The sequence below is a fragment of the Schistocerca cancellata genome, chromosome 10 (assembly GCF_023864275.1).
Source record: "Schistocerca cancellata isolate TAMUIC-IGC-003103 chromosome 10, iqSchCanc2.1, whole genome shotgun sequence".
Classification (NCBI taxonomy): Eukaryota; Metazoa; Arthropoda; class Insecta; order Orthoptera; family Acrididae; genus Schistocerca; species Schistocerca cancellata.
The window spans coordinates 201,483,726-201,505,329 of record NC_064635.1 but is presented as its reverse complement, the minus strand read 5'-3'; positions in this window follow the sequence as shown (position 1 = coordinate 201,505,329).

Below are 21,604 nucleotides of genomic sequence, written 5' to 3'. Positions count from 1 at the left end.
ATAGTTCTGTAGTTCGATGGATTACTCCTACTACCCTTCTTAAACACTGGTGCGACCTGCGCAATTTTCCAATCTGTAGGTACAGATCTATCGAAGAGCGAGCGGTTGTATATGATTGCTAAGCAGGGAGCTATTGTATCAGCGTAATCTGAAAGGAACCTAATCGGTATACAATCTGGACCTGAAGACTTGCCCGTATCAAGCGATTTGAGTTGCTTCGCAACCCCTAAGGTATCTACTTCTAAGAAACTCATGCTAGCAGTTGTGCGTGTTTCCCATTCAGGAATATTCCATTGGTCTTCCCTGGTGAAGGAATTTCGGAAAACTGCGACGTAAGATAGGCTGGTTGCGCCACGATTAGCTGCGGACCAGGAAGCACGGTGAAGCAAGACAGACGGACAGCACAGTCTGAAACTCTGCAGTAGCTGAGTGAGAGAGAGCACACGTAGCGGGAAAACAGAGAAGGACGGCGACATCTACATCTACATCTACGTGATTACTCTGCTATTCACAATAAAGTACGCGGCAGAGGTTTCAATGAATCACCTTCAAGCTGTCTCTCTACCGTTCCACTCTCGAACGGTGCGCGGGAAAAACGAGCACTTAAATTTTCCTGTGCGAGCCCTGATTTCTGTTATTTTATCGTGATGATCATTTCTCTCTATGTAGGTGGGTGCCAACAGAATGTTTTCGCAATCGGAGGAGAAAATTGGTGATTGAAATTTCATGAGAAGGTCCCGTCGCAACGAAAAACGCCCTTGTTTCAATGATTGCCACTCCAATTCACGTGTCATCTCTGTGGCACTATCTTCCCTACTTCGCGATAATACAAAACGAGCTGCCCTTCTTTGTACTTTTTCGATGTCATCCGTCAGTCCGAGCTGATGCGGATCCCACGCCGCACAGCAATACTCCAGAATAGGGCGGACAAGCGTGGTGTAAGCAGTCTCTGTAATAGACCCGTTGCACCTTCAAAGTGTTCTGCCATTGAATCGCAGTCTTTGGTTGGCTCTACCCATAACATTATCTACCTGATCGATCCAATTTAGGGTATTTGTAATTGTAATCCCCAAGTATTTAGTTGCATTTACAGCCTTCAGACTTGTGTGACTTATCGCGTAATCGAAATTTAGCGGATTTCTTTTAGTGCTCTTGTGAATAACTTCACACTTTTCTTTATTCAGGGTCAATTGCCACTTTCTGCACCATACAGATATCCTATCTACATCATTTTGCAATTCGTTTTGGTCATCTGATGACTAAGCAAAATAACATGCGCGCTCGTTCGCGCGGCGGGATGGCGCAAGAAACAATAGACATGGCTAGGGAAAAAACTCATAGACCAATTTAGGTAGCTGCTAAGGGAGAATTAAAGCAAGTGCAGCAGTATAGCGAGGAGGCCACAAGTGGTCATCGCTATCAAACCGCACGTCACAGAACTCCGGAGAACTCTTTAAATACCGGAGCGCAAGCTCCAAGTAGGGAAGAACGGTTCAGGCCAATGGGAACGATGGAGTCTGTGTCGACGACATTCCATTCCATGACCACGTTGCTTTAGTAAGTTTAGTCTCAGATGAACCAGCAGTGTACCAGACAGCCGTGGAGTGCCGCGGAGCTGAACTCGACTGACGAACTTCATGCTGTGACGGGAGAGAACTACCAGCAACAGTGCAGAAACCAGCTGTTGTACTCTCTGAGTGTGGGACGGAAGACGACGACCAGGCCTGCAGTACTGGGTTCGACGCCAGCCGCCTACACCACACAGCGGATGGGTGAAGAAGAGGCACGGAGTGAGATCGAGTACACTCCCTCAGCCGGTAGCAACCATCGATGCTGTACCAGGCTGGGCTAAGCATCCGTATCGACGCAAAAGGAACGACGTCTCGCTAGGACGCAGGCGCAAGGACTGGGGCAGCGTCCGATACCGAAAGTCTGTCCGCGACCAGGGCAGGGGGCAGCTCCACCCTTGGTAAAGTTGTCACAATAAACGATTCACTGAATAATAATGTTTTCTTAGCGCCACGAACGCTTCCAGACCATTCCTGACATCATGCAGAGGCGTCATCCTCTCTGCCCCTATGTACAGGGTGGTCTAAAAGTCCGGAAAGACCCTGATAAAATCCAAACGGAGTAGCAAGCAAGGAAACAGAGCCCCTACACACGAGGAACGGGAAGGAGGAAACTTTATAGGCTATGCCACCAACATGGCGGCCATCTTGAATGACGCCATCTTGGATTCAACTCCAAAATTTCAAATGGGAATGTGGTCATGTGACATATCAAACAGATAGAGAATTTCACCAGAAAAACAATGCCGTTGCTATTTTAAACATAGCTTTATTCATTCTCGGGTTATAGCCAATTACTTGCGGCAGCAGTGGGACGCTCGGCAGCGTGAGTATTACGTACTGAGAAGTAGACTTTCACGGCCGGAAATATCATGTCCATTATTATTATCCGGGCTGTTATGCCGTGGTCGGTTGATGAATTCTGTGTCGATTCCCAATATGTGGGCCGTTCGTACTCTTATATAAAGAATTCGACACATTTCATCAGCAGATTGAATGGCATAGTGGTCCAGCCGAAGGACATATTGGTCAGCTTCGATGTGGTATCGCTGTTTACCATGGTTCCACTTAATGATGTATTGGAACAGCTGGATCGAATTTTTCCTGCCGATATTTCAGAACTGTTTAAGTGTTGTTTGACGACCACATACTTCAAGTGGAATGAACAGTTTTATGAGCAAACGGATGGCGTGGCTATGGGAAGTCCCCTAAGTCCCGTAATTGCAAACTTCTTTATAGAGAAATTCGAAGAACAGGCCTTAGGTACTGCCAGCAAAAAACCAAATGTATGGTTCCGATACGTGGATGACACGTTTGTGCTGTGGAGACATGGTAGGGAGGAACTAAGCCGGTTCCACGAACATCTGAACAGTATAAACACGAGAATTTAGTTTACGGTGGAGGAGGAGGTAGACGGCAAGTTACATTTCCTCGATGTGCTTGTTTTTAGAAACGAAAATGGTAGTTTGGGCCACTCAGTATACCGCAAACCCACGCACACGGACCGTTATTTGTACCGGGATTCGAACCACCACCCACAACAGAAGTGGGGTGTTATCAAGACGTTAGCGGACAGAGCTAGAAATATTTGTGAACCTGAGTTGCTCGACGCTGAGATGGAACATCTCCACAATGCACTAATGAAGAACGGATATTCGTCCGCCGAAATAAAACGTGCGTTGAGGCAGCCACGCAGAAATCATACTGACGTACAGGCTACTGCAAAATCTAAGGTTTTCCTGCCGTTTGTTAAAAATGTAACGGAAAGAATAGGTAGGATCTTGACGAAGCGGAATATTCCCGTAATTTACAAGCCCACCAGGATGATACAGGAATACCTTAGGCCTGCCAAGGACGCTCGCAAACCATTGGAAAAATCTGGAGTGTATAGGATCCCATGCAGCTGTGGTGATGTTTATGTGGGTACCACTAAAAGAACTGTTTCTAAACGTTTGGAAGAGCATAAGGGAAATTGCAGAAGAGGAGAAACGGAACGATCAGCTGTTGCGGAGCATGCTTTCCAGCCAGGGAACTACAATATTCGTTTCGAGGAGACGCAAGTACTAGCGGCCACAAGCGGATATTACGAAAGGCTCTACAGGGAGGCAATCGAAATCGCTAAACACCCTAATAATTTCAACCGTAAGGAGGAGGGTGTGAAATTAAACGGCATATGGATGCCGGTGTTAAGGAAGATGTGTACCACCCGCCCACTACTGGATGATGGCAACGGCGATCGACAGCGACGGACAGCGGCCAATTGCACTGACGTTTTCAAAACACGTGACGTCACGCCGCGGCGTGGGAGCGCGTGGACACGGAATTTAGCGGCAGTCAGTAGCGAGCCAGTGGGTGTGTTGGACCTTCCATTGAGCTACGGACCCCCTTGAAGATGTCTCCCGCAGTCGGAGACGAAACGTTGGGAATCGACACAGAATTCATCAACCGACCACAGCATAACAGCCCGGATAATTCTAATAGACATGGTACTGAGAAGTCATAAAATGGAGTCAGAAACGGTGCAAAGTGACTATCCCATGCTTTATATGTTACATGTGTTTAACTGTTAGATATCATTTACTCATGCTAACGTTTTAATCATTGTTTCCTTATTTACAGGTTACAAAATGTCCTTAACACACGAAGAACGCATTGAAATCATCTTGATATCAGGAGAAAGAAGCACACGGGTCATTGCTGAGGATTTCAACAGTCGTCACCCAATCAGACACCCCATCACTCACAGCGCAGTTGCCAAGCTTTTGGCCTAATTCTGAGCAACAGGTTCTGTCGCAGATAAACCTCAGGCTGTAAGACCAAAATCCGATACCGATTAAGCAACAACAGTGAGTATGTTAGCATTTAGCAAGAGTCCGCAACGGAGTACTTGTCGCCTGTCACATGAATGTGGGGTTAGCGGTACCTCCATACTGCGACTTTTATCGCAACACAAATGGCACCCGTACAAAATTCAGCTGCTCCACAACCTGAACGAGGATGACCCAGACCGTCGGGTACAATTTGCAGAATGGGTGACACAGCAGCTGCAGATAAACCCACGTTTCCTCTATCACGTGCTGTTCAGTGATGAAGCCAATTTCTTTATCAATGGTGTAGTGAACAAGCAGAATCACAAATACTGGTACGACACAAATCCGCACTGGATTGATGCTTTGAAAACGGTCGATTCACAAAAAGTGATAGTCTGTTGTGGTGTGTGGGGTACCAAAGTCGTTGAACCTTTTTTTTATTGATGGTACGTTAACAGCCAACGGTTATGTGAGGTTATTGGATGAAGAAGTGTTTCCCTCGTTGTTAACGGAGGACGGGACATATCCGTAATTCTTCCAGCAAGATGGAGCCCTACCACATTATGGGCACAATGTGCGAGCATACCTGGATGTGCAGTTCCCTCAAAAGTGGATTGGTCGTAGGGGTGCTGTGGAGTGGTCACCACGTTCACCAAATTGGACTCCTTTGGTTTTTTATCTTTGGGGGCATGTCAAAGCACTGGTTTATTCTGTCAAAATACGGGATTTGCACCATCTAAAGCAGCGCATTGTTGATGCGTGTGGTCAAATTCAGCCAGATGTGTTGGTCAAAGTTCATCAGGACTGGGTTCGGAGGATAGCATTAACAATCCAACACAATGGACAACATATCGAGCCATTCCTATGACTGTTGCTGGTCTCTCGGGACTCTGGAATGTCTCTTCGGCACATAACACATATGCTGCCGAGCGTCCCACCGCTGCCACATGTAACTGGCTATAACCCGAGAATGAAAAAAAGCTATGTTTAAAATAACAACGGCAATGTTTTTCTGGTGAAATGCTCTATCTCTTTGATATGTCACACGACCACACTCCTATTTGAAATTTTGGAGTTGAATCCAAGATGGCGGCTTTCAAGATGGCCGCCATGTTGGTGGCATAGCCTATAAAGTTTCCTCATTCCCGTTCCTCATGTGTAGGGACTCTGTTTCCTTGTTTGCTACTCCATTTGAATCTTATGAGGGTGTTTCCGGACTTTTGGACCACCCTGTAGTACCACTAATAGCGTTTAAATACGACCACAATTTCTTTGGGTTTTGTGAACGATCTTTCAACAAGATTCTGCTGTGATAGTCATTCAAAGCTTCGCGTATTGCTCTCTTGAAAGCCGTACACGTTTTATTCAACATCTCTCTGTTATAGAGGATATAGGATGTAGTACCTACGTACAGGCGAAAAGAATAGGACACCGTAGGGGGCACGTCACCTTAACAGAGGTTAATGAGATTCGATATTTGGCATAGTTGGGACTTTTGTGCAACTTTAGATGCCTCATGTACTGTGCAACAGTCGGCGTCACCTCGGATCGTAGATGGAGATTTCCTATTTGCTCCCACGTCGGAAGATTCATTGCGACGATGTCAAGGGGTCATCTGAATGTTTATTGTGGCGGCATACAGTAGTAGATGTAATGCCGGAAATTTGTGCCGGGTTGCTGCGGAAAGCAGTGTCATAAATTTTTCTAAGTTTATAGCGTCGCAGTGTCGTGTTGCAAGCGTTACGACAGGAAGCGCGAAATTCTCCCGGGTCAGATGAAATTTCAGATTTTATTGTCATCTTTATGCCTGCACCCAGTAAACCATCTTTCATTTTATTCGCTGCATAACTGTAATTTCCTACCTCTTGACTACAATAGAAGATCGTAAGATTCACGAGCAGTGTCATTATTCCTCTTCCCGAAAATACATTACAGTCGTGTATAAGTGTAGTTATTAACGTGACTGTAAAACTGTCTAAACGAAAATATGTGCCGAGTATGCAATATAATGCCAAACCTACTTTTTGGTGTTTCGCCCTATTGAACAGTTGAAGCTGCTGTTTCAGTAAATATTTCTAGTAACTTTCTAAATATACTGCACAGATCGTGGCGGATGTATATCGTACTAATATCGGCGATTTTCTGTTCTACCCCATTTGCGTATTGGGCTGGATTAAAACGAACGTGCCAGCCCCTTGTAGCCGAGCGGTTCTAGGCGCTTCAGTCCGGAGCCGCGTTGCTGCTAAGGTCGCAGGTTCGAATCCTGCCTCGGGCATGGATGTGTGTGATATCCTTAGGTTAGTTAGGTTTAAGTAGTTCTAAGTTCTAGGAGACTGATGACCTCAGAAGTTAAGTCCAATAGTGCTCAGAGCCAGAAAACGAACGTCTACATACGAGAGCGTGGTGCGAACTAGTGCCTCCGAATGTTTCATTCTATTCTCAGCATTGACTGAAGTATCCGTTTCATGCATACTACTCGATCGACCTTCTAGCTTCGCTGACGCAAATTGCATCCCTCTGCTGCTAGCCGGCTGCTGTGGCCGAGCGGTTCTAGGCGCTTCAGTCTGGCACCGCGCTGCTGCTACCGTCGCAGGTTCGAATCTTGCCTCGGGCATGGATGTGTGTGATGTCCTTAGGTTAGTTAGGTTTAAGTAGTTCTAAGTCTAGGGGACTGATGACCTCAGATGTTAAGTCCCATATTGCTCAGAACCTCTGCCGCTAGAGCTCTTCGAATTGTAGCGTGTGACATGGTGGTGAGTAACCTAACTATCTAGGTGTGTGAGAAACAGAATCGAGTTACTAACCGCAGAAAACGTGGCCCCTATTGAAATCCACAGAAGAATGAAAGCTGTGTATTTTGATGATTGTATCGACATCAGTGACGCGCAATATTGGGTTGTTCATGTTACGATTTCTGTGTTAGCAGTTACGTTTTACAGTTGAAGTAATCACTGAATAAAACAAGTTTTTCTCATTTTTAAAATTTTAATAACTCAAAATAAACAAGGAGTTGAATCAATGTTCTATGATTCTCGAAGTGTTCCGTCAGAGGAAAAATTTGGAAACGTCGTACCTGCTGGCGTGCTAAAAAGAATTGCTTTGGAATTTTTTATGTGAAAATCCTTAAAGCTTTTTAAATATGACAGACATTATTAACATTCTACATCGTTATTCTTCATGTCTAAGTGTTTATTTTTCAACATAGTCACCCTGGTGACGAACAGATTTCTCCTACCGAGAGAGCAATTTGTTTACACCGTCACTGTAGAATGTTTGACTTTATTGACGGAGTCACGACCTCTCCACTACTTGCACCGCTTTATCGCTATCAAAGTGAAGTGCTCGAAGGTGTCTTAAGTTTTGGAAACAGATGAAAACAGCATAGGGCCAAGCGGAGACGGTAAGGCGGGTAGCCGCACTGTCTAAAGACGCCTTGTCGTAGTTCGCGCGGCTCCTCCCATCGGAAGTTCGAGTCCTTCCTCGAGCATGTGCGTGTGCGTGTGTGTGTGTACGTGCGTGTGCGTGTGTGTGTGTTGAAAGGTGGCTACACTGAGCCACAGCGCCAAAGATCGCGCCAGAGAGTATTGTTCCGCCGCCTCCACTGGCAGTGATTATTGAGACGTAGCGGCAGGCAGTTCTTGCCGAGAAGTTGTGGTGGACACTGCTTGTCGCTGAAGTTGGAGTGAGATCGGGTAGTAGTGAGTGTTTGTTCCATGTTTTATGCAGCTATTTGATGGGAGAGATAGCAGATGTTATTCTAATGGAGACATTGTAATGATCAGAGTGCATTTCGTCAATATAAATTAAGGTAACAAACTACTTTTATTTTTCTCTCTCATTATTTCAGTGACCTAAATAATGCATCATTACAGGTTCAGTCAACAAAGCATCTGGCTTGTGTTCTTGTATTAGAGTGTAATTTTGGTTTTCTTGCACAATTATAGTATTTCTAATTTTCTTTTATCACGTCAGTATAATTGGTATTTAAAAATTCTTGTCTTGTTGAAGAAGAACCGTGCCAGATGTGCGTTGAGTCATACTACCACATACAGAACAGCTACACTTGTGCTTTGTTGGTTTCGTAGGTTTTATAGTTGCTGGGGACTTAATTAATTAACTGTGTTAACGACAATTTTCTTTCATTGTTTGTTGTTATTCTATGCAGTCAGATTGCGTACTAAAACTAGTCAGGGCCAGCCGTTTACGAGACTTGCGTAATCGGACAGACAGCTACAAAAAAAATATTTGCATTCCTTATATTTAAAATAAAGCCCCCATGCACGTGGCGACCGCTGCTTCGGATCGTCCCTTGGAATTCTTCTGATTGCAAAAATAGTAGACAGTAGTATTGTTGTAGTAATTTGTAGTTTAGTAATTGTAGTTTGTATTGCATGTGTAGATTTGGTGATTGTTATTCTTCAATTGTTCGTTAATCGTGTTTGAAGGAAGCATTTCGTGTGATTGATATTGTTGGAGATAAAGTGTCATTGTGTGCAATTTTCATATAGTGACGAGCTTTGTATGTTTTGTAAATGATTACGCGATCTATGAAAAAGGCAAAAATGATGAATAGTGAGAATAACGAAATTGTTAACATGGCGAATTCGCCAACAGAGGAAAACAGTATCATGAATAATGAAGTGGAAAACAATTTAATCAGTCGGGAAAATAGTCCGGAAACAGTTCAAAATTTTTCTCAATCAGAAAATTCACGGATTACGTGGTTAACGACAGAAGAAATGGAGCAGTTAATGAGTGCAATATTAAATTTGGGATCACAGTTGGAATCTGAATTAAAAACACTGGGATCACAAATAAGAAGAATTAACACGAAGATGGAAACTTTGACAATACAGTTAGGCTCACAAATAGGAACAATTAAAACCGAGATGGAAACTATGGAAACACAGTTAGGCTCACGAATAGGGACATGTTTCAAAAACATGAAAGATGAATCAAAGAAAGAAATTAGAGAAGAAATACAACCGATTTTGAATGCTCACAATAATAGATTAGTTACAGTAGAGATTAGACAAAGGGAACAGGATAGAGAACAGAAAGAAAGAGATCGCGTGATAGTACAGAAATTTTCAGAGTTAAATTTACAACGTGCAAAGGATAAGGAAGAAATATTTGAGAGAATCGAGGAATCCGTACCAAATGACAGATTAAATAACCTAACACAACAGTATGAACAGTTAACTACTAAATGTGTTAATACCGAAACCCGAGTCGCGACACTTACGGAAGACGTAAATAAACAGAGAGAAAAAATAGGTGATTTAGCGGAAAGAGTTGAGGAGATATCAGATAAATTGACAAATCTTAGTTTACATGGGGACAAAGATTCAGATGATACAGCACCATTGCCATTTGCAGAAACCGAAGAGTACCAGAATATAAATAAGCATGCTGAAAATCAGGGAAAATTTAATGAACGCGTTAAAAGGGAAGTTGAGGCATTACGAAAGCAAGTCAAACAGATCGAAGGCGAAATCGTAGGAAAAGATAGCAGAAGAAATTTAGAATCACGGATAGCAGAGGGCTTTGAAGAAAATAATTTGTTTCATTTACGGGATGCAACAAGAGATCGCCAGGCGCGCGAACTTGACAATAATCGACATTGGGACTGGGACAGACGCGGTAGGTCTTTGTCGCCACGAGGCGAAAACTTTGACTATAAACACTTTTTGACTGTTCGGAAATTTAAGATCTTCCGCAATTCTAAGAATGACATACATCCATGTTCATGGTTAGCTCAATTTCTGTACGCACTTCCGCTAAATTTGCCACTAAGTCACAAACTGAAATTTATGTGCAGCTATTAAAGTCCTCAGGGGATTCACTACTCTAAGTGAATATGTGCCGTAGCGAGCATAGGGCGCCGAGCTGTAGTGGTGCTATTTCTCTTTTAGTTTTCTGTACTGCTGCCTACTCTTTTACTATTCTTTGCATCTATCAAAACAACTCTTCGACTATCAATCTATCTAGAGAGCGTGTAAAAAATAACCGGATATGACTATTTTACCCAAAAGTGACTTCGGAAATTACCGTTTGGACTTACTGTATCTTCTGCAGCATTCATTTGTAGTTTAAACGAAATTTTACCTGTTCATCTTCGTGACAATATTACTTCATATGTTGACGATATTCTTATTGCTAAACATTCTTGGAGTGAGCACAACAAAATTTTGGATTCATTGTTACGTATCTTTGCAAGAGTTGACATTACAGTGAACTTAGAAAAATCTGAATTTGGTCGTTCTCAGGTGAAATTTCTCGGTCACATTATTTCTACAGAAGGTATTCTCCCTGATCCAGAGAAACTAGACGCTATTCGTAATCATGCTGTGCCTACCACAAAACGTGATGTTCGTGGTTTTCTTGGTGTCTGCAATTTTCTTAGAGGCTTTGTTAGATTGGACAATTTGGCCACACCTCGTTCGATCTATCTGGAAAGTTCTTTTTAAACGAAAATCGGTCGACAACTCTGTTTGGTTAGTTTGTATTCCTGATGAGTGGGTTAATAAGCTGATTTGGTATACGCATTTCAGTTATGCACACTTTGGTCCCAGAAAATGCTTTCATAAATTGCGAGAAAATTGTTACTTCAGACCGAGCGAGGTGGCGCAGTGGTTAGCACACTGGACTCGCATTCGGGAGGACGACGGTTCAATCCCGTCTCCGGCCATCCTGATTTAGGTTTTCCGTGATTTCCCTAAATCGCTTCAGGCAAATGCCGGGATGGTTCCTTTGAAAGGGCACGGCCGATTTCCTTCCCCATCCTTCCCTCACCCGAACTTACGCTCCGTCTCTAATGACCTCGTTGTCGACGGGACGTTAAACAATAATCTCCTCCTCCTCCTCCTCCTCCTCTCCTCCTGTTACTTCAGTAATATGGAAAAACGTATTCGATCTGTTCTGGCCAAATGCAAATTATGTCAAAAGGCTAAGCCGCCAACAGTTTCTCACAGAGCACCATTGTTTCCTATCATTCCAGCGAAATTAAAGGACATGGCTGCAGTTGATTTGTTCGGTCCAGTGGTTCGTTCTACTAATGGTTTTGCGTACATTTTCGTAGCAGTGGAGTTGACATCAAAATATGTGTGTTTTACACCGTTACGCAAAGCAACAGCTCGTTCAGTATCTAATGCTTTCATTAACCATTTTCTTAAAGAAGTTGGTCATGTTGATAAGGTTATATCAGATAATGGATCACAGTTTCGTTCTAAAATTTGGCTTCGTACTCTACGGCGTCGTAAAATTAAACCAATCTTGATTTCACTTTTTCACCCTCAATCTAACGCTTCAGAGAGATGGATGAAGGAAATCAATAAATTGTGTCGTCTTTATTGTCATCAGAATCACAGAACGTGGGATCAGTATCTTCATATTTTTCAAAACATTCTGAATGAACTTCCTAATGACTCAACTTCTTTACCGCCTATACTGATATTAAAAAACAAAGCACCGACAAATCGCATTTCTGAAATCGTTCCTTTTCCGCCTTCACGGAAACTGCGGCATTCTGAAGTTGTGAATCTGGCTCTACAAAATATTACATCTGCAGCTGCTAGAAGAGAGAAATCAGCTAAGCGTCCTGGTCGTTTAAAAATCCTGTCAGTTGGTCAAAAAGTGTTAATTAAGTCTCATTGTTTGTCTCACAAAGGAAAAGGCTTGTGTCGCAAATTTTTTCTGCTTTATAACGGTCCATATAGAATTCGCAAAATTATTCATGATAACACTGTTGAAGTAGAAACTCTTAAATCACGACGCTCTAAGGGAATACATCATATATCAAACGTTAAAATTGTTGTGGAATGACATATTTTGGAGAGACTAACAGCTACTTGTAAACATGCAGAGAATACAAGGATACCGCGCTGTGTTTTGGCGGCGCGGCGGCACATACTAAAAGCAACAGTCAAGTCTGCGCGCCGCACAAGGCAGTCGTTGACCGTAAACAATCACTTCCTACGTCACGCGCCTACAGCTGATCGAGCGCTCAGTGCGAATGCACTGACAGCCGTAAACAAATACACAGTCTTTCTCCGAATAAAATCAGTATAAAGCTATAATGACTTGATGAATTATGTTATTAACATTCAGTATTTTTCAGGATACGGTTCTATAAGATATTTAAGAACTTCAGGTAAATTCTGTGTGTCTCCGACGTTAAGACGACTTGCTATCGAGAAATTTTCAGGAAGAATGTAATTTCCAAGAAGAAACTAATAAACTAAAAAAAAGGTAACTATTAATTGAGTTTATCTTTCAGGTAACATATTTCCATTTAGGTACGTACTTTAGACGTAATTTGCTGCTCGCGATTACGTGATTCATACTTTGTACTAATTTCATGTTCTATGAATTTACTTGTGAAGCGACGTGCTTGCGTACGTTAACTGATTTTGACAATGATTATTAATGAACTGGGTTGTAACTTGCGTATATTATGCATCGCTTGGCTGCACTGCTTTTTCACTGATGTCATATTTTTTTTAATTATGTGCCTGCTGTGCCTATTTATTTAAATTATAATTGTCACCTGATTAACTGTCCTGATGTGGTTAGGTATGTAAGTTATACTTTGTGATTTATCTGCTTGCGCCTTCATGTTTACTTATTAAGATTACATATGAACATTTATTTGCTTACGCTGATACGATGCTAATGACCTGTTTAGTACGTAAGATATATGTTTACTGCTATGCGTATGGATTGCATATTTACACATTTCTGCTTGTTGTCATAACTATACTTTAATTTGGTATATAGAAATGCTGATACTGTGTATGAACAAAGAGTTTAGGTCACACTATTGTATTAATTACAGATTGTTCGCTTGGCAGAGCCTCGTTGTAAGAATTGTGCTGCATCCACTTGTTGACATTCTGTTCACTACTGGTATATTTACTCGCTATTGCTTGTTTTGCTTACGCTCAGTGCTTTATATTTTAACATAAGAAAATGATCTGCAGTAATTCGACGAGCGACTTTAGTACAAGAAACATCACAGAAGTCACATGAGCTGGAGGTTTTATGGAAGCTGTATAAATTTATGCTAATAGGAAGGAAGCTAACGATATGACATACCAAAACTAGGTTTAGACCATTGACAGTTATTACATTGCATTTTTCGTGAGCAGCTGAAATAGGAAGTGACACTTGACACAAGAAATACTCCACATGTTTGCTTCTGTTTGCCATAATTCTTGAAGTGGTGTCCACACTGTGAAAAATTAGGATCATTCACACTCCATAATCGTACTTAATTACTGAGAGTTATTCGAACTAAGTCTGTTAGAGGTCATGTATGCATTCTTTGTTTATAATTCATAATGAGTAGAAGATTTTGGTCAGATGGATTACACAGAGGTTGTGTGTTGACAGTGTGTCTTCGGATTGTGTGGGATGATGAGGTTTGCATTAGGATTTTATCTGTACGTATTCGAGGAGACTGACTAGAGGAAAGAGATGTTATGGAAGTGAAATGATACTGGCAATAAGGTTTATATGTATCGACGTATTGAAGAGGTATTATTGAGGTATTGAGATTATATGAAGTTGATTGGAGTTTTAGTGTATAAGAGGTTAAATAAGTGAGGTGCATATTTTTTGTTGTTGTTGGTATATATGGAACAAGGAGGATGAAGATAGCAGACTAGAACACTAAAATGGAAGGAAGATTGTCTACACACACTTTGTTAAATCACTAAGCAGTATGTACTTTTTTTTTGGAATGAGGAAGTTGCATATCTTGGCACACTGACAGTTGTTCAGCAACCGTACATTTTGATCTGGCTTGACAAACATTGGTCTTGACATGATGACTATGACGTTGACTTAACTATTATTGACTGTTATACATTGCTGTCACTACTGCTTGATACACATGATGAACATGAAATTTTGACAGAAGTGCATTTACACAGTTAACACTATTCAATTACACAGTAGTACTTAATGTGGATGAAAGATGAGTGAGTGTGTTTTATGTGTTTTCCTTTCCTAATCCTACCCACCTATCTCCTAAATACTATTTTATTTGTTGTAGTGGCTTGCACTGACACCCATAAATATTATAGGTTTACTGATGTTTGTGTATTTGTAATAGTAATATGACAATTATCTGATATCATTTGTGTGTTTATTAGAATTTGTATGTTTAGTGTAAGAGCATTGTAAAAGCATTTGTATGTGTATTCAAACTATTGTTCATGCTTGAACTGTCTGAGTAGTGATGGTGAATATTATGAACTGTTACCTGCACTTTTCAACATGATGTGTGACACTTAGAAATGTTTAATTTCTGCTGATGAACAGTGTGATCAGTGATAGTGAATATTATGGACTGTTACTTGTACTTTTTCTACATGGTTGGTGCCACTAGGACAGGTTTAATTTCTGATGATGAACAGTGTGATCAGTGATAGTGAATATTATGGACTGTTACTTGTACTTTTTCTACATGATTGGTGCCACTAGGACAGGTTTAATTTCTGCTGATGAACTGTGTGATCAGTGATAGTAAATATTATGGACTGTTACTTGTACTTTTTCTACATGATTGGTGCCACTAGGACATGTTTAATTTCTGCTGATGAACAGTGTGATTAGTGATAGTGAATATTATGGACTGCTGTCTGCACCTACTCGACATTGCTGGGTGCCACTGATGAACTGCTTCTACTGAAATGATGTCACCTGATAGTGTCTGCACCTACTCGACATTGCTGGGTGCCAGTGATGGACTGCTTCTACTGAAATGATGTCACCTGATGGTGTCTGCACCTACTCAACATTGCTGGGTGCCACTGATGGACTGCTTCTACTGAAATGATGTCACCTGATGGTGTCTGCACCTACTCAACATTGCTGGGTGCCACTGATGGACTGCTTCTACTGAAATGATGTCACCTGATGGTGTCTGCACCTGTTCCACAATGCTGGGTGCCACTGATGGACTGCTTCTACTGAAATGATGTCACCTGATGGTGTCTGCACCTACTCAACATTGCTGGGTGCCACTGATGGACTGCTTCTACTGAAATGATGTAACCTGATGGTGTCTGCACCTACTAAACATTGCTGGGTGCCACTGATGGACTGCTTCTACTGAAATGATGTCACCTGATGGTGTCTGCACCTACTCGACATTGCTGGGTGCCACTGATGGACTGCTTCTACTGAAATGATGTCACCTGATGGTGTCTGCACCTACTCGAGATTGCTGGGTGCCACTGATGGACTGCTTCTACTGAAATGATGTCACCTGATGGTGTCTGCACCTACACAACATTGCTGGGTGCCACTGATGGACTGCTTCTACTGAAATGATGTAACCTGATGGTGTTTGCACCTGTTCCACAATGCTGGGTGCCACTGATGGACTGCTTCTAGTGAAATGATGTCACCTGATGGTGTCTGCACCTACTCAACATTGCTGGGTGCCACTGATGGACTGCTTCTACTGAAATGATGTAACCTGATGGTGTCTGCACCTACTAAACATTGCTGGGTGCCACTGATGGACTGCTTCTACTGAAATGATGTCACCTGATGGTGTCTGCACCTAATCGACATTGCTGGGTGCCACTGATGGACTGCTTCTACTGAAATGATGTCACCTGATGGTGTCTGCACCTACTCGAGATTGCTGGGTGCCACTGATGGACTGCTTCTATTGAAATGATGTCACCTGATGGCGTCTGCACCTACTCAACATTGCTGGGTGCCACTGATGGACTGCTTCTACTGAAATGATGTCACCTGATGGTGTCTGCACCTACTCAACATTGCTGGGTGCCACTGATGGACTGCTTCTACTGAAATGATGTCACCTGATGGTGTCTGCACCTGTTCCACAATGCTGGGTGCCACTGATGGACTGCTTCTACTGAAATGATGTCACCTGATGGTGTCTGCACCTACTCAACATTGCTGGGTGCCACTGATGGACTGCTTCTACTGAAATGATGTAACCTGATGGTGTCTGCACCTACTCAACATTGCTGGGTGCCACTGATGGACTGCTTCTACTGAAATGATGTAACCTGATGGTGTCTGCACCTACTCAACATTGCTGGGTGCCACTGATGGACTGCTTCTACTGAAATGATGTCACCTGTTGGAGTCTGCACCTGTTCCACAATGCTGGGTGCCACTGATGGACTGCTTCTACTGAAATGATGTCACCTGTTGGAGTCTGCACCTGTTCCACAATGCTGGGTGCCACTGATGGACTGCTTCTACTGAAATGATGTCACCTGATGGTGTCTGCACCTACTCAACATTGCTGGGTGCTACTGCTGGAACTGTCAACCACTTGTTATGAAAGCATTTTATGTGAATATTTGTATAAACTGATTTTTTGTGTATTACTGTGTGTGAAAAGTTATGAGACTCTTACCTGTACATATTCGTCATTGCTGACGCTATTGATTGAATTGTTTAACCACACGATATTTGTGTAAACTATTATGTGAAGTCACATGTATGAAAGAATTTGTATTGCTTAGTGTATTTTATATATTAGGCTATTGAAAGGTCAGTGCAAAGCCAAAATTTTATCTAGTTATATGATATTTACGTATTAATATTATCTTTTATTTTTGTCTGTATTTTTTTGACGAATTTGGTGGTATTTTCACCACCAATGCTGGCAAAAATACCATCAAATTCTAGCCCGTGGAGGAAGGGCATATGAAAGGTGGCTACACTGAGCCACAGCGCCAAAGATCGCGCCAGAGAGTATTGTTCCGCCGCCTCCACTGGCAGTGATTATTGAGACGTAGCGGCAGGCAGTTCTTGCCGAGAAGTTGTGGTGGACACTGCTTGTCGCTGAAGTTGGAGTGAGATCGGGTAGTAGTGAGTGTTTGTTCCATGTTTTATGCAGCTATTTGATGGGAGAGATAGCAGATGTTATTCTAATGGAGACATTGTAATGATCAGAGTGCATTTCGTCAATATAAATTAAGGTAACAAACTACTTTTATTTTTCTCTCTCATTATTTCAGTGACCTAAATAATGCATCATTACAGGTTCAGTCAACAAAGCATCTGGCTTGTGTTCTTGTATTAGAGTGTAATTTTGGTTTTCTTGCACAATTATAGTATTTCTAATTTTCTTTTATCACGTCAGTATAATTGGTATTTAAAAATTCTTGTCTTGTTGAAGAAGAACCGTGCCAGATGTGCGTTGAGTCATACTACCACATACAGAACAGCTACACTTGTGCTTTGTTGGTTTCGTAGGTTTTATAGTTGCTGGGGACTTAATTAATTAACTGTGTTAACGAAAATTTTCTTTCATTGTTTGTTGTTATTCTATGCAGTCAGATTGCGTACTAAAACTAGTCAGGGCCAGCCGTTTACGAGCCTTGCGTAATCGGACATACAAAAAAAAAAATATTTTCATTAATAATTAATAAAGCCCCCATGCAGTGTGTGTGTGTGTGTGTGTGTGTTGTCCTTAGCGTAAGTTAGTTTAAGGTAGATTAAGTGGTGTGTAAGCCTAGTGACTGATGACCTCAGCAGTTTGGTCCCAGAGGAACTTACCACAAGTTTCCAAGTTTTCTATGGAGGACGATGGATGACGGTGAACCCAAAGCGTCGGACTGTCGCGGAGCTCGTGTGTGGTCTGGCGTTGTCATACTGGAAGAGAGGGTACCCCACGTGGGGTGAACTCTTCGTATTCGAAACTCGATGACAGCACGCTTTATGTCACGCACCGACATAGTTAAATGGCTCTGAGCACTATGCGACTTAACTTCTGAGGTCATCAGTCGCCTAGAACTTAGAACTAATTAAACCTAACTAACCTAGCTAACCTATGGACACCGCACACATCCATGCCCGAGGCAGGATTCGAACCTGCGACCGTAGCGGTCACGCGGTTCCAGACTGAAGCGCCTAGAACCGCACGGCCACACCGGCCGGCCCGACATGGTTACGTGACACGCCGCCATGTTTCACCCTACAATTCGGTGCGCTCTGGTTGAAGGGGGCTGTAAATATATAGACTCCCATCTATCTACCATCTACATGATTACTGTGCAATTCACGATTAACCCCTAACTACAGTCGTGGGGTCCCTGGGACCGCGCTACTTTTCACACCCCTGTTTCTAGGAACGCTATTGACCTTGAAGAGCTGGGCGGTCCAGTAGCTTCCTTATTCTCAGTCTGCTGCTTGTTGCCACGGCAGTCATTGTTGCAACTGCTGTGTTTGCTTTTGTTTCGTTGAAACGACGCCCACTGGAACGCACGACTGTGTTAGTGGAAGTCAGTGACTGACTGAACATTTTTCCTTTTCGTTGTGGTTGTTTTGTTCTTTGCATCTGTCGGTGGCAATAACTTTGGAACTATGTCAGGTAACTATGGTCCTTCGTTTGTGAGAACAGACGATCCAAATTTTGAATAAAAACTTTCAAGAATTATTGATGAAGTGGGGAGCGACATACCCGATTTTGACTTTTCTGATGTGGAGGATGGTGATTTTTATACGTAGTGAACATGATTCGGAATCCAGTGCGTCTGGCGAGAGTGAAAGTGACGAGGACAGGTTTGAAGGAGAATCAGGTAGCGATGAAGATGAGGAATGTGCTAGGAAATACTTCTATGGCATAAACAGGTTCAAGTGGTCGGCAGTAGAACCAAACAGGCATGTCAGAATTCCAGCTCATAGTATATTGAAGATACCAGCACTTCGACATGAACTCAGAGGGCAATCACAGATCGACCCACTGACTGCTGGATCAACGCTGTATGGATTTACCAAACACATCACGCTCATTTCGCATTTGCCTAAGAAAGGAAGAGCAGTAATTCTTATATCAACAATGCATCACTCCATAGAAGATGACGTGGAAAGTAAAAAACCTGTAATAATAGCCCACTATAATAACACAAAGGGTGGTGTTGATACCGTAGACGATAAGTGTGCCAAATATTGTTCAAGTCACTGCACACAACGCTGGACCATGGCCGTGTTTTTCTGTATTCCTGACATGAGTGTTGTCAATGCGTATATTGTTCATCAGTCATTCAAGGAAAGAACTGTGCTTACCAGGATGAAGTTCCTGAAAGCCCTAGCGAAAGAACTTCACAGCGCGAAAGGATAATGAATAAACGCCTCCCACGAGAATTGAGATTTTCTATCGGTCGAGTTCTAGGAAGTGAAGTACATCTGCATGAAGAGCTGGAAAAAGAGGACAAACCACCTAGGGATGGAAGGAAGACATGTCGCATTTGTCCACCAAAAAAGAAGAGAAACACAAGTTATTTGTGTCGCAAGTGCAAGGTCCCAATATTTTTGCAATGCTCTTGTAAGGTGTGTCCGCAGCGCGTGTAAGGTGGTGCGAAATGTGGCCACTTTCAGTAGTGCATATTTTTTCTGTTTAATTCGCTGTCAAGAATACTTGTTAAATTTAACACTGATGGTACTTGATCAACATTAACCTGTAACAACCAAGTTTCAAGTAACGAACTACACTTAGATATTTCGATATTTGTCCATCACTGTAAATTCCAATGAGAATTTAGAGTGCAACATGAATAGGTTTTTTCACAGCACCAAAACAATATTTTGTGCATATGTTACCATTTATGTATAATTGAAGAATAAGTATGTAGTACTAAATTCAAAAAGTAGCGCTAGATTGGTGATTTTTACGTATTTTTCCCGCCTTCTGAACGCGGTCCACGGGACCGCACGACTGAAGTTGCGTGAGAAGTACTCACAACTGTGATTAAGGGTTACGTGATTGACAGAGGGTTCACCGAACCACCACAAGGTTATTTCTACACCGTTCCACTTCTAACACATGTATCGACTGGAAGAAGATTTGTACTATGTAAATACAGGGTGATTCAAAAAGAATACCACAACTTTAAAAATGTGTATTTAATGAAAGAAACATAATATAACCTTCTGTTATACATCATTACAAAGAGTATTTAAAAAGGTTTTTTTTCACTCAAAAACAAGTTCAGAGATGTTCAATATGGCCCCCTCCAGACACTCGAGCAATATCAACCCGATACTCCAACTCGTTCCACACTCTCTGTAGCATATCAAGCGTAACAGTTTGGATAGCTGCTGTTATTTCTCGTTTCAAATCATCAATGGTGGCTGGGAGAGGTGGCCCAAACACCATATCCTTAACATACCCCCATAAGAAAAAATCGCAGGTGGTAAGATCAGGGCTTCTTGGAGGCCAGTGATGAAGTGCTCTGTCACGGGCTGCCTGGCGGTCGATCCATCGCCTCGGGTAGTTGACGTTCAGGTAGTTACGGACAGATAAGTGCCAATGTGGTGGCGCTCCATCCTGCTGAAATATGAATTATTGTGCTTCTTGTTCGAGCTGAGGGAACAGCCAATTCTCTAACATCTCCAGATACTGTAGTCCAGTTACAGTAGCACCTTCGAAGAAAAAGGGACCAAAAACTTTATTGACTGAAATGGCACAGAAAACGTTCATCTTAGGCGAGTCACGTTCATACTGATTTGTTTCCCGCGGATTCTCGTCGATTCACTTCTGCCGTACTGAATAACACAAAAAGCTTTCTGTTGAGCGGTCGCCATCTTAGCATCAACTGACGCTGACGCCTAGTCAACAGCGCCTCAAGCGAACAAATGTACAATTAAATGAAACTTTATAGCTCCCTTAATTCGCCGACAGATAGTGCTTAGCTCTGCCTTTTGTCGTTGCAGAGTTTTAAATTCCTAAAGTTGTGGTATTCTTTTTGAATCACCCTGTATGTGTCTATAATTCTGAAGTGTTTGTTCTTTGTTAGTTAAGGTCTTTGATTTGTGACAGGAAATTTTAAGTTTGTAATTTATATGTACTGTAAAAGCTAAATGATGTTTAAAAATAATGAAATTTTGTAATATATGTATGTTCATAAAGAAAAAGCTGGTTCATGATTAGAGAACTTGTATTGTGAAAAGTAAAAGCTGTGGGGAAGCCCCTCCGCAAGGGAAGTGGCATGGCGCGATGTAAAAGGTGGTTTTGGCGGTCTAACTGGGCTGCTCCTTGGTGTGAACGGTACGCAGTCAGTGGCTAGCCGTTGCACGGTTAACGTCGAGGGCGCAAAGGGAGTCATTTGGAAGCCGTTTTGCAATGAAATTTGCCTCGGATGTGGATTTGGCTGTTGCATGGTGCTCTTGGCAATGAATGGCCCTAATGCGATATAAATCCGTCGCCATGAAGAAATTATAAAG